This window comes from Ochotona princeps, chromosome 18 (genome assembly GCF_030435755.1).
Source record: "Ochotona princeps isolate mOchPri1 chromosome 18, mOchPri1.hap1, whole genome shotgun sequence".
Taxonomy (NCBI): Eukaryota; Metazoa; Chordata; class Mammalia; order Lagomorpha; family Ochotonidae; genus Ochotona; species Ochotona princeps.
In genome coordinates, this window is record NC_080849.1 from 48,745,606 (window position 1) to 48,756,291 (window position 10,686).

The window sequence follows — 10,686 nt, forward strand, 5'->3', positions numbered from 1 at the left end:
GATGCAGAGAACTCTCAATCACAGATCCACTTCCCAGATGCCCGTTGCAGCTAGGGGTGGAGCTGGGCCAGGTCAAAGCTGGGAGCCAGGAACTCAGCCTGAATTCTTCACCTGTGTGTCAGGGACTCAAGTCCTGCTGCCTCTGGGGGTCCACATTAACAGAAAGCTGGGTAAGAAGCGGAGGGGCTAGAACACAAATAAGGCCATTCGTTTGGGGATTTGTGTATCCCAAGCTGAGTCAACTCTTTGCAAGCTCTCGCCACACCCCCCCACCCCCCCACCCCCCCACCGCCCCGTACAGTCCCTAAGTCTAATGAAAAATCTCCATGAAATAATTGTGGATGAGATGTTGCAATAACACAACTCTTCCAGTAGGAGGAGCCAAAGTACAAGTGAAAAAAATAACTGCTTGTTAAAAAAATGGCATCGTTGATCAATTGTACCATTATTTCCAAATTAGAATATTTGTCATTTCGGTGTTGTTCAGTAACTGTAAAAGGAATACCTTCCTGAGAGGTACCATTTGTATGTTTGCTGTAACTTAGAACATGAATGAGAATTGTTAAAGATTGTGTTCCACCATTTGGCTGTAATTAGAACAGGACCCAGTGTATTCAGTTTGAGCTCAGGGAAATTTTCCCAAATAAAGGACCGAAGATTGCCACTCTGAGCCCGGCACAGTGGCACAATGACTTGCATGTGCCAGGATCCCGTAAGGGTGCCGGTTCATGTCCCAGCCGCTCCACTTCCCATCCAGCTCCCTGCTTGTGGCCTGGGAGGGCAGATGAGGACAGCCTGGAGCCTTGGGACCCTGCACCCCGTGGGAGACCCAGAAGAGCTCCTGGCTTCTGGCTTCGGATCAACTCAGCTCCAGCTGTTGCAGTCACTGGAAGTGAACCAGCAGGCGGAAGATCTTTCTCTCTTTCCTCCTATCTGTAAATCTGCCTTTCCAATAAAAGTAAGTCTGAAAGAGAAAGAGAGAGAGAGAAGGAGAAAGAAAGGAAGAAAGAAAGAAAGAAAGAAAGAAAGAAAGAAAGAAAGAAAGAAAGAAAGAAAGAAAGAAAGAAAGAAAGTAAGTCACACTTCTGGTACAATGTGAGAAACGAAGACTCTGTGGCACCCTCCTCTGAACGGGGGTGGGGCGGTGGAGAGGGTGCTGTGGCTGCTGAAGGTTGGGAGGCAGGCAAGGCAGCACCAGCGGTCGTGCCCACAGTCCACACCGACTAGAAGCGGCGCATAACCTCGCAGTGCAGCAACAGCTCTAAGGAAAGGATGCTGACCTCGCTCGGGCCATCTCCCGGGCACCTGAGGTTATACAAAGACAGTGCTTGGAGATGGCAGTGTGGGTAATGAAACACAGGGATGGGGTGGGCCGGGGTCCCAGCGCAGCCTCTCCAAGCTTCCTCCCGAGGAGATTTTCTTCTGTTTAATTTGGTTCTCTTGCACGATCAGAAGCTTTTTTTTGCTTTTACAAAACATGAAGAAAACACAAGTCATAATGCACAACTGATCGATTGTTCTCCGAGTGATTAAACTGTCTTGAATAAAAAAGAGATAATGTCCAGAGCTTACACACTCACTTAGCGACCTCCCAACTTCCGTCACCATAGACGGATGTGTTTGCTGGGTTTAAAGTCTTAACAATTTGTTTTGAAAGGTGATCAGAGAGCTGCTATGTACTAATGCATTCTTCAAGTACCCACAATAAGCAGAGTTGAACCAAGGCCAAGGAAGGAGACTAGTCTCCTCCATGAGCGACAGGGACCCAAGAACCCTAGCCAGCACCTATCGCCTCGCAGGGTGTGCTCTCAAGCAGCTGGAGGCAGGGACCCGAGGCTCAGGGCTCAGGTGGTCCGCCATGTGGTGTCTGTGTCTGAGCTGGTGTGTTCACCGCCAGGCCAGTGTCCACCCATGAAACTTTACGTAGACGAATCACACGTGAGGTGCTGCATCGAACCCGTCCCAAGCGCCCTCACTGCACCTGTTAGAGACAGCATCCATGTTGCTGTGGGAAGCCCTGGCATGTTCATCTTGGGTACAGATCACCTACACTTCACCCGCTCCCTGTGCGTATATACATTTGGATGGTTTGGGATTATTTTAAAAAGAGCTGAGGGGCTGAGGTTGTGTTGCAGTGGGTCAAGCTACCCTGTGAGAGCCAAGAGTAAATCCGTTACTCCCCAGCAGCCGCCCCACCACCCCCCCCCGTGCCAATTCTCTCCCCCCAGGTGGTTGGTGGGATCCCCTCTGGAGAGCCTGGAGCACCTGCTGCTCTCACCCAGCACGTTGTGAGTGTTTGTGCCTGGTGGGATTGGTGGCGACTCTGCGACACTGCCATGAGAGGAAAGCCATTTGTGCTCTGCACGAAGGGCCTGCTTCGTAGGTAGAAACCCCTGAAGTGCAAGGTCGCGCCCCCCCGTCAGTGCCGCCTCAGCTTGCCATCGCCAGTGTCACTCACTGTCCCGGACTGCAGGTGGAGGGAGGTGCAGGGATCCTCAGAAGATCCTGGGGCTGTTTCTCCCTTTACTTTTGTGTTGGGCAGGATTGCAAACTCTACTCTCAAACTGTTCCCTCACTATTCCGAGTCTTCGTTTTCACTGCCCAGCTGCTGGTCTCTGTCCAATTCTCAAAGTTACCTTTCCTGCCTGCTTGGACCACCGCTGAAAGCTGTTGTGTTGCTATGACAACCATATCCAGCCTTCTGAATCAGCGAGCTCTGAGGATGTTGGCCAGGGTCCTGGGCACTGGTCTAGCTGACCTCCTGTGTGGCAAACATGTGTGCTGGAAGGTCTCCACCTGTCCCAGCATGGTGACACATGTGACGCTCATGTCCAGAGAGAAAGGTGGGCAGAGAGCTCTGTGTGTGTTAGCAAATAACTCCACCTTCACTCAGCCCTCAGAACTGGCTTTTAGGCAGAGATCACAGTAGTACCTGCCTGCCCTCAGTGTCTTCATAAGCAATCTAAGGACTCTTTTAAAAGACACCAGCCAAATTTGTTGCCTCCCTTGCAAAGGCAGCTGTTAGTACATCTTATCCCCCATGCATAGCTCCAGTCCTGGGGGGGACAGTTCTTGTGGCAACCCCCGTGGAATTCATCTCCACAGTACTGCAGGGGACACAGGTGGACCCATCCTGATTCAACAACCACTTTGTAACCAAGGGTTGGGTCCCAGCCCTGGGAGAGATGATGATTCCGCATAGAGGGAGGACATGGGGAGGGAGGACGAGGGGTGGGAGGGGGCCACCATCACCATCAACATCCAAGCTGCTGGACCTGGAGAGCGCCACTTCAGCCCAGTCCGCATCAGGACGTCCAGATGAATGGTGAAGTGACCTCCGACAGTGGTCACATGGAACTTTAACATGGTACACAGCCCAAAGGACCCAGGGGGTGGGAGAGCCTGGGCAGCCAGGATGGCCCCTGATCGGGCTGAAAGGCAGCCCTGGACTGTCTGGGGGTTAAGTCTGTACCTCTTACTAGCTGTGAATTTGGAAACTTCATTAGGTTCCCACATAGAGACCCTTGCCTTCCTCAACATTGAACCATGAGCTGGTGAGTTAGCTGGGTGCTGGGCCTCAGGGTGTCCGAGACACAGGCTGGCTGCAAAGCCTTAGTGTCTGCAGTGGATGCTGCAAAGTGAGGCCCACTCCCTGGGAGCCACACCACATCCAGGACACAACACAGAGAGCTCCGGGCCACCTGTGGCATCCAACTTCCCTCTCATGACCCTGCCCACAGCGCCATCACCTTCTTCCAGTGACCAGAAGCTTCTCTTCTCAGGGACATAGAAACAGACAGGTCCATCAACTGGGTCACTCTCCAAGTGGCCACAACAGCCAATCTTGTACTCGGATGAAGCCAGGAGCATGGAACTCCATCTGTGTCTTGCAGGGGTCCAAGGCCTTGAACTGGCTTCTGCCGCTTTCCCAGGTGCATTAGCAGGGAGCTGGATTAGAAGTGGAGCAAGCGGGACATGAACCAGCTCTCATATGGGATTCCAGGAACAAGAGAGAGAACCCTTTCTTCAGCTGAGCCAGACTGGAAGCAAGGCAGAAACTCCATCCAGGTCTCCAGGTGGGTGGCAGGGCCCCAGGCTCTCGAGTTGTCATCTGCCACCTCCAAGGATGCATTCACAGGGAGCTGCAGTGGAAGCACAAAAGAGCTGGGATCCAAACAGACATTCTCACACAAGATGCTGGGGTCCCGGGCAGTGACTTAACCTCATACCACAGGCTCATCCCACTTCCCTCATTTTAAAATGTTGTTGGATATCTCCCACCCCAAACTTGATTTTAACACATAGCATTTGGGCTGAAGTTGTCTCCTGCCTCTACCACGACAGAATACTTTTGTAACATTTGAACATTATTCAGACATTTTCACACAGTAGCCTCTTCAGGGCCAATACAGTAGCTCAGCAGGCTAATCCCCTGCCTACAACACCCACATTCCTTATGGGCATCAGTTCTAGTTTCAGCTGCTGCACTTCTGATCTAGCTCCCTGTTTATGGACTGGGAAAGCAGCAGAGGATGGCTCAAATCCTTGGGCCACTGCACCCACATGGGTGACCCAGGTAAAGCTCCTGGCTCCTGGCTTTGGGTTAGCTCAGCTCTGGCTATTGTAGCCATTAGGGAAGTGAACCAGCAGATGAAAGATCTCTCTTGTCTTTCCTTCTTTCTCTAAATCTGCCTCTCAAATTAAAAAAAAAAATCTTAAAAAAAAGACGAACTATTCTCTTCAAAAAATTATTTATTTGAAGGATAGAGTTAGAGAGAGAAACTTCCCTTCCCCAAATGTCTGCAACAGCCAGAGAAGGCTATGCTAGACCAAAGCCAGGAGCCAGGAGCTTCGTCCAGGTTTGGAAGTAGAGCAGTCAGGACTCGAACCACTGCTCATACAAGATGTCTGCATCACTGCTGACGCTTTAACCTGCCACTATCCCTTCTCTACTTGAGACTTCTACAAACCAATGTTGTCAGCGCTGGAGGCTCGTACCTCTGAGAGAACTTAACCTTGCTGCATACACCATCAAGATCGACTTCTAGAAAAAGAAAAAATACTTGCTTCAGAAGCATATATACTAAAATTGGAGCAATACAAATAAGGTTAGTGTGGATCCTGCACAAGGATGACACACAAAACTCAAACAGATGCAGCATTGTGTCGCAGTAGCTTAAGCCACTGCCTGTAGAATGGGAGGGTCTATCCCTAGATGCTCTGCTTCCCATCCAGCTCCCTGCTACTGCACCTGGGACGCAGTGGAAGCTGCTCCAAGTGCCCGGGCTCCTGCACCCACCTGAGCTCTGGGTTCTTGGTTTGGGCCTGACCCAGCCCCAGCTATTGGAGGCATTTCAGGAATGATTCTGCAGTTGAAAGATCACTCTCTTTTTCTCTGTTTAAATGAACGAATCAACTTCGAAATCGTGTTGATCTATGCCCCTCCAACGTAGTTGTGAAGAGCTTGAAGACAGAGGATATTTCAGGCTTTGCCAATGAATGTGCGACCTGGAGCAAAGGTTCAGTGAACCCATGTTGGTAAATCGATGTGTCTGCTAAGAAGGAGCGAGGGAAGGGAAGCGGGGTGGGGAATTGTAGCTGGCTGCAATGTGTCTACAGGTGTAAGAGATGGGCGTATAGATACATGGAAACCACAACCTAACAGAGCAGGTCAAGAACTGCTACTTCTCTGTATTTCTAAGAAAAGCACAGGTCTAGATACCATACAAACTGCATGATCCTGTTGTAACTTGAGCGTGGAGCATGAACTGCTCCAAAGTAAGCCACTGTGGCTGACTGCTAAGAACACAGATGGCACACCCGCCTTTTTTAACCTATGATGAGAAGCTGAATAATGACCTGAACAAACCTCCACAGAGAACAGGTGAGCAGCCCACAATCCTCTGCGACTGCTGGACGCCGGCTCTTTAAGAGGCTTAACCCATCGCTCAGCTGTGTTTTAATCACATTCCACCCCGCCTTCCCCCAGGAATTTACCCAGGAAAACAGCACAGCACAGCAGCCCTGTCTGTCACCTAGGTAACAGGCTCAGCCCTGCCGGCTGGCAGAGATTGGAAACCACACCCTTTCTCATCACAAATTTCCATTTGCAGCTGGGCTCCCGGTGACCTCTCAAGAGGACACAAAGCTAATCGGATCCTAAGCCCTTGATGAAGGAGGGTGCTGTGGGGCTGCCTGTCCACCTGAGATGCTAATGGCACACCCCAGGGCCTCAGCATCTGCCATGGAGGAGGCCCTCTCTTTGCCTGAAGGAACCCGGAAAATATGCTTGTTTTGAAAGTGGTTGGATAAAGATGATGCCCTGGGGACTGCCGCTCAGGCAAGGCCCTGCAGTCTCTAACTCTGACCACCTTTCCTGGAGAGCCTGCAATTGATCATCGAGCAGAGGATGAAGACCTGCGGCTTCCTCGGTTAGTTATCTTAATGAAAATAAAAATGTGCAAGGGAGAGGAAGTCCCACTGGGGACCCAGGCGCCCGTCTATCCTGTGCCCTTGCTAATAGAGCTGCTTCTTTCTTGGTCCCCTGGAGGCCCCAGCTGGCTCAGCGACTTCTGAGAGAGGGACCGAGTGCCAGCTGTATGCAAAGTGCAGAAGCAGGGGAGGGATGCCTGGGGAGGCAGGCGTTTGTGGGCGTGGATCATGGTCCAGGCATGGATCCTCAATTTCTAGTCTTCTTCTTTTCTTTATGTCACAATCAAAACTGATACACCTTACATGTTCTGCTATGTGTTTGGCATGTTTGAAGGGACTTCCGTCTTACAACACTCATTTTCTGCCCAGGAACTGGCACTGTCAGGTGCAGAGGACAAGCTCTGTGGCGAACACTGGCACAGCAAGGAGGCCGTGTGACTGTCGACAAGGGTCTCCACGCTGTCCCTCCCCACCCTGCCCAACTCACCCACACGTGTAGCCTGGGTGACAACACTGAGCCCAGCAAGAAGGGAGATGTGCAAGGCTCGTGCGAGCAGGTGCGGGGCCAGGGCTGGGCCCTGTCACGCTGAGCCTCCTCCACGTCCTCACTTGCTGTCTGACCCCAGAGGCTTCCCATCTGCCCCCACCATCTCAGGAACCCCAGCCTAGCTCCTGCTGGTCATGGCTGTCGAAGAGGGGGTGCCGATGCAGGGGGAGCCATGAGTATGAGGAAGAGAGAACTGGGTGCAGAGCTAATGACTACTGGCTCAGGATTTTCACGGCATTTTCCGAACGTCTGCTGAGTGCCATGCTCTGTTGAGATCCAGGGATCCTGTATCTGGGCCGGCCATCTGAGGGACAGTGAATAAGCGCAGGCCTATAAAAGGCAATGAGACAGGGAGATACAGAGGAAGGAGGGTCAGGAAGGACTCGCCCTCCAGAGGCGGCTCAGAGGCCATCCTGGAGGGAGGGGTGTGCCAGCCAGGTGGAGAGAGAGATCTCCCAGAAGGGCTCTGGTGAAGTCATGAACCATAGGACACTGTGGAGAGGTGGGCAGTGAGGGCCTTGCCATGCTGGGGGGCAATGAGGTGGGGTTCATGCAGCCCACCTGGGTGACGGCAGTTCCCCTGTGGCTTGTTGTGGGACTTAGCATCCTGTTTGCTGATACCTGGTGGGGTAGGTGTCACTGTTGAACACTTGCTGCACGACGTGTTACTTATTGGTACCAGCCCTGGGCCTGTCCAGCCACACGTATGCCCACCAAAGGTTAGATCAGGACACCTAGCAACCCTTGCAAACCCAAGGCAAGGCCGATCATCTTTCCTGCCTTTATGTGAGGCAGCCATGTGGCTACCTGACCTTTATTGACTTTTGCAGTGAATTAGGTTTTGCCAAGCAGGCAAATCATGGCACCGATCTGAGTGAGCAAATAGGAGTGACTTGAAGGGTGAGCCTGTATTTTAATTTGTATTTATTAGGGGGCCCAGATTAGACAGGGGTTAGATAGGGAATAAGTGAGTGGCATGATTTTCCAGTTTGTGTCTCCAGCACCCTAACTCCACCCTCTTACATTCAGTCCAACAGATGTGCTTTCCTTTGATGCATCTGAGTCTCCTTCAGGACCAGGAGGGAGAAGGTGCTGTGCAGAGCAGGTGTAAGCTGAGTTACCAGTGCACCTGCCATAAAACTTTCCCAGAAGACCTCATGTGTCCTAAATCCCACCAAATTTCACCTCATTAGTATACTGAATTAGGACATCACCCCTCCCCATAAAGGGGACCCCTGGACACGGGGCACTCCCTTTTGGCCTTCTCTTACATTCTTCATGGTCCGTTCTCTCTTCCTCTGGCCCCTTTGGTACAGGGAAATGGTGCAAAAGCCAAAGACTGCCTCAGTTCTTGTCTCACATGGAAGAATTTCCACGCAGACAATGCAGTGAACAAAGCAAAGGTTAGTAACGACAGAGACTTCCTGCCATGGTAGTCAGGAGGGGAAGGCCAGAGGAAAGGGTCAAAATGATGTCTTTTTTAAATTTATTTTTTACACATTTGAATGACTTACAGAGAGAGGAGGAGGGACAGAGAATCTTCTATCCACTGATTCGCTCCCCATCTGGCCACAAGGGCCAGGGCTGAACCAAACTGAAGTCAGGAGCCTGGAGCTTCTACTGGGCCTCCCGTGTGGCAGGGCACAAGCACTAGGACCATCCTCCACCACCTTCCTGGGCACATTAGCAGGGAGCTGCATTGGAAGTGAAGCAGCCAGGACTCAAACTGGTACATACAGAGGGTACTGGCATGGCAAGAAGAGGCTTAGCATGCAACATGACAAAACCAACCCTGAGTGGTGTCTTTTAAGCACAGCTCAGGTGAGCAGAATGACAGCTAACAATCCACAAGAGGCGTGGAATAAAACCCAGCAGCAGGCCCGATAAAACAAAACCTCCATCAGATGGGTGTGATTGCCGGCTTCTTTCTAGTCTCACAATAAAACCAGAAACTCAAAAGGGTGGCATGGCACTCATGTTTTGTATAAGGCACATTCCAGGAAGAAGCAAGCATCTCTGTATGCTAGCAAAGGTACTCCCCGTCTTTCTCATCCCAACAGCGATCTGATCCTAACTGCCCATTGGTTCATCTGACTGTCCCATTCTCTTGGACAGCTTTTCCCCTCCTGGGTGTCACACTCACCTGATGTGTACTCACTGTCTCATTTTAAATCAGCCTGCTCTCACTGCTGCTCCTTGGTTATGCTCCTGCTTTGAATTCCTATCTCATGCGGGAATGTAGGCCTTGAATAAAATGGCTAGGAAACACATTCTGACAGCTCACTGAGCTAGCGCAAATCACTCCTGTGCATGTAACTGGCCTCTTCTAATCCTTTCTTTTACACCTGATGTCAGATGTGGGTGCTACTGCCCTGAGAATGACACCCTTAGGACACGGCAGAATCTAAAGTGGGGTCTGTTGGTCTGGTGTGTGATTTGACTTGACCTAAAGAGGTGGATGGCACATTAGAGCCACAGCATCAAACCAATTGCTGACTGGGACCAGGAGCCAGTGAAAGGAGTGGTGAGGACAGGGCCATTGCAGCCACTTGGGGAGTGAATCATCAGATGGAAGATCTTCCTCTCTGTCTCTCCAATGAAATGAATAAACCTTTAAAAAAAATTAGTAAATGACAATCCACGTGGCAATCCAGTCTGAATCAAAACAAATGGTCATTACCCTGAAGTCCATCTGTTCGACTGAAGGCCTATGTCCCAGCAGCATAAGTTGTCCTAAGAGACATACAGCGAACAGCCTGGACACACTCACAAAGCAGCAGACATTCACCTTTCCCTGGCTTCTCTGCCCACATTCCATCACTGCTAAGCCTCACCTCTCCTGCAACTTTTGAAAGTGCAAAATTAGAAATACAGAGCATCTTAGCATTAACATCTTCACTGACTTTCCCAAGCAGTGAACAGAGGGCGAGGAATATAGACATACAGGGGCTCATGGGCTACCTGTCCTTGAAGTCTGTCCTTGGGAAACCAGAGAGCAAGCAGGTACCAGAGAGGCCAAGAGTCAAAGTGCCAGAGCGATGGAAGCATGCAACCAAGACAACAAGTTCCTCCTGATTGATCCCGGGCCTTTAAGAGGGCTTGTAGGGGAGTGGTTACACAACAATGCGATACCGCCCCCTCTCAGGCTCCAGGTGATGATAGGTGAGTGTCACGGGTGGACAGGAGGGACCACACAGTTTGGGGGGCGGGATTAGGGTGAGGGATAGGAGTGGAAAGAGGCTTCCAAGATTGTGACTCTGAACTAGCTGCCTAAGACTACAACACTCTAAATGGCTGAAGTGGCCGGAGCTGAGCCAATCTAAAGCTGCTTCTAGGTTGGTCTCCCACAAGGATGCAGGGTCCCAAGACTTTGGGCCATCCTCCTGTGCTTCCCCAGGCCATAACCAGGGAGCTGGATCAGAAGTGGAGCAGTTAACATGAACTGGTGCCCATAGGGGATGTGGTGCTTGGAGGTAGAAGATTAGCCAGTTGAGCCAATGGCTGCAACGGCTAAGGTTGGGCTAGATCAAAGCCAGGAACTTCTGGTCTCCCATTGGGTGCAGAGACCTTGGGTCTCTATCTGAGCTGTTCTGCTGGGGTCCCTGCAATGGGTGTGAATGACATGAAGGTGTAAAGAGAACAACTCCCCTGTTTGGTAAGGCCCAGAGGAGCTCCCAGCTGTTAGGCAAGGCCCAGCAGATGTCTCT

General features: G+C 51.2%; 1 non-coding gene across 1 annotated transcript; it reads left to right on the forward strand.

Annotated features, from left to right (window-relative positions):
• Positions 1–5,063: 5,063 nt before the first annotated feature.
• On the forward strand, positions 5,064–5,168 carry LOC118758124 (U6 spliceosomal RNA). The gene has a single exon (XR_004995549.1). It is a non-coding gene; the product is annotated as a U6 spliceosomal RNA (small nuclear RNA).
• The last annotated feature ends 5,518 nt before the right edge of the window (positions 5,169–10,686 follow it).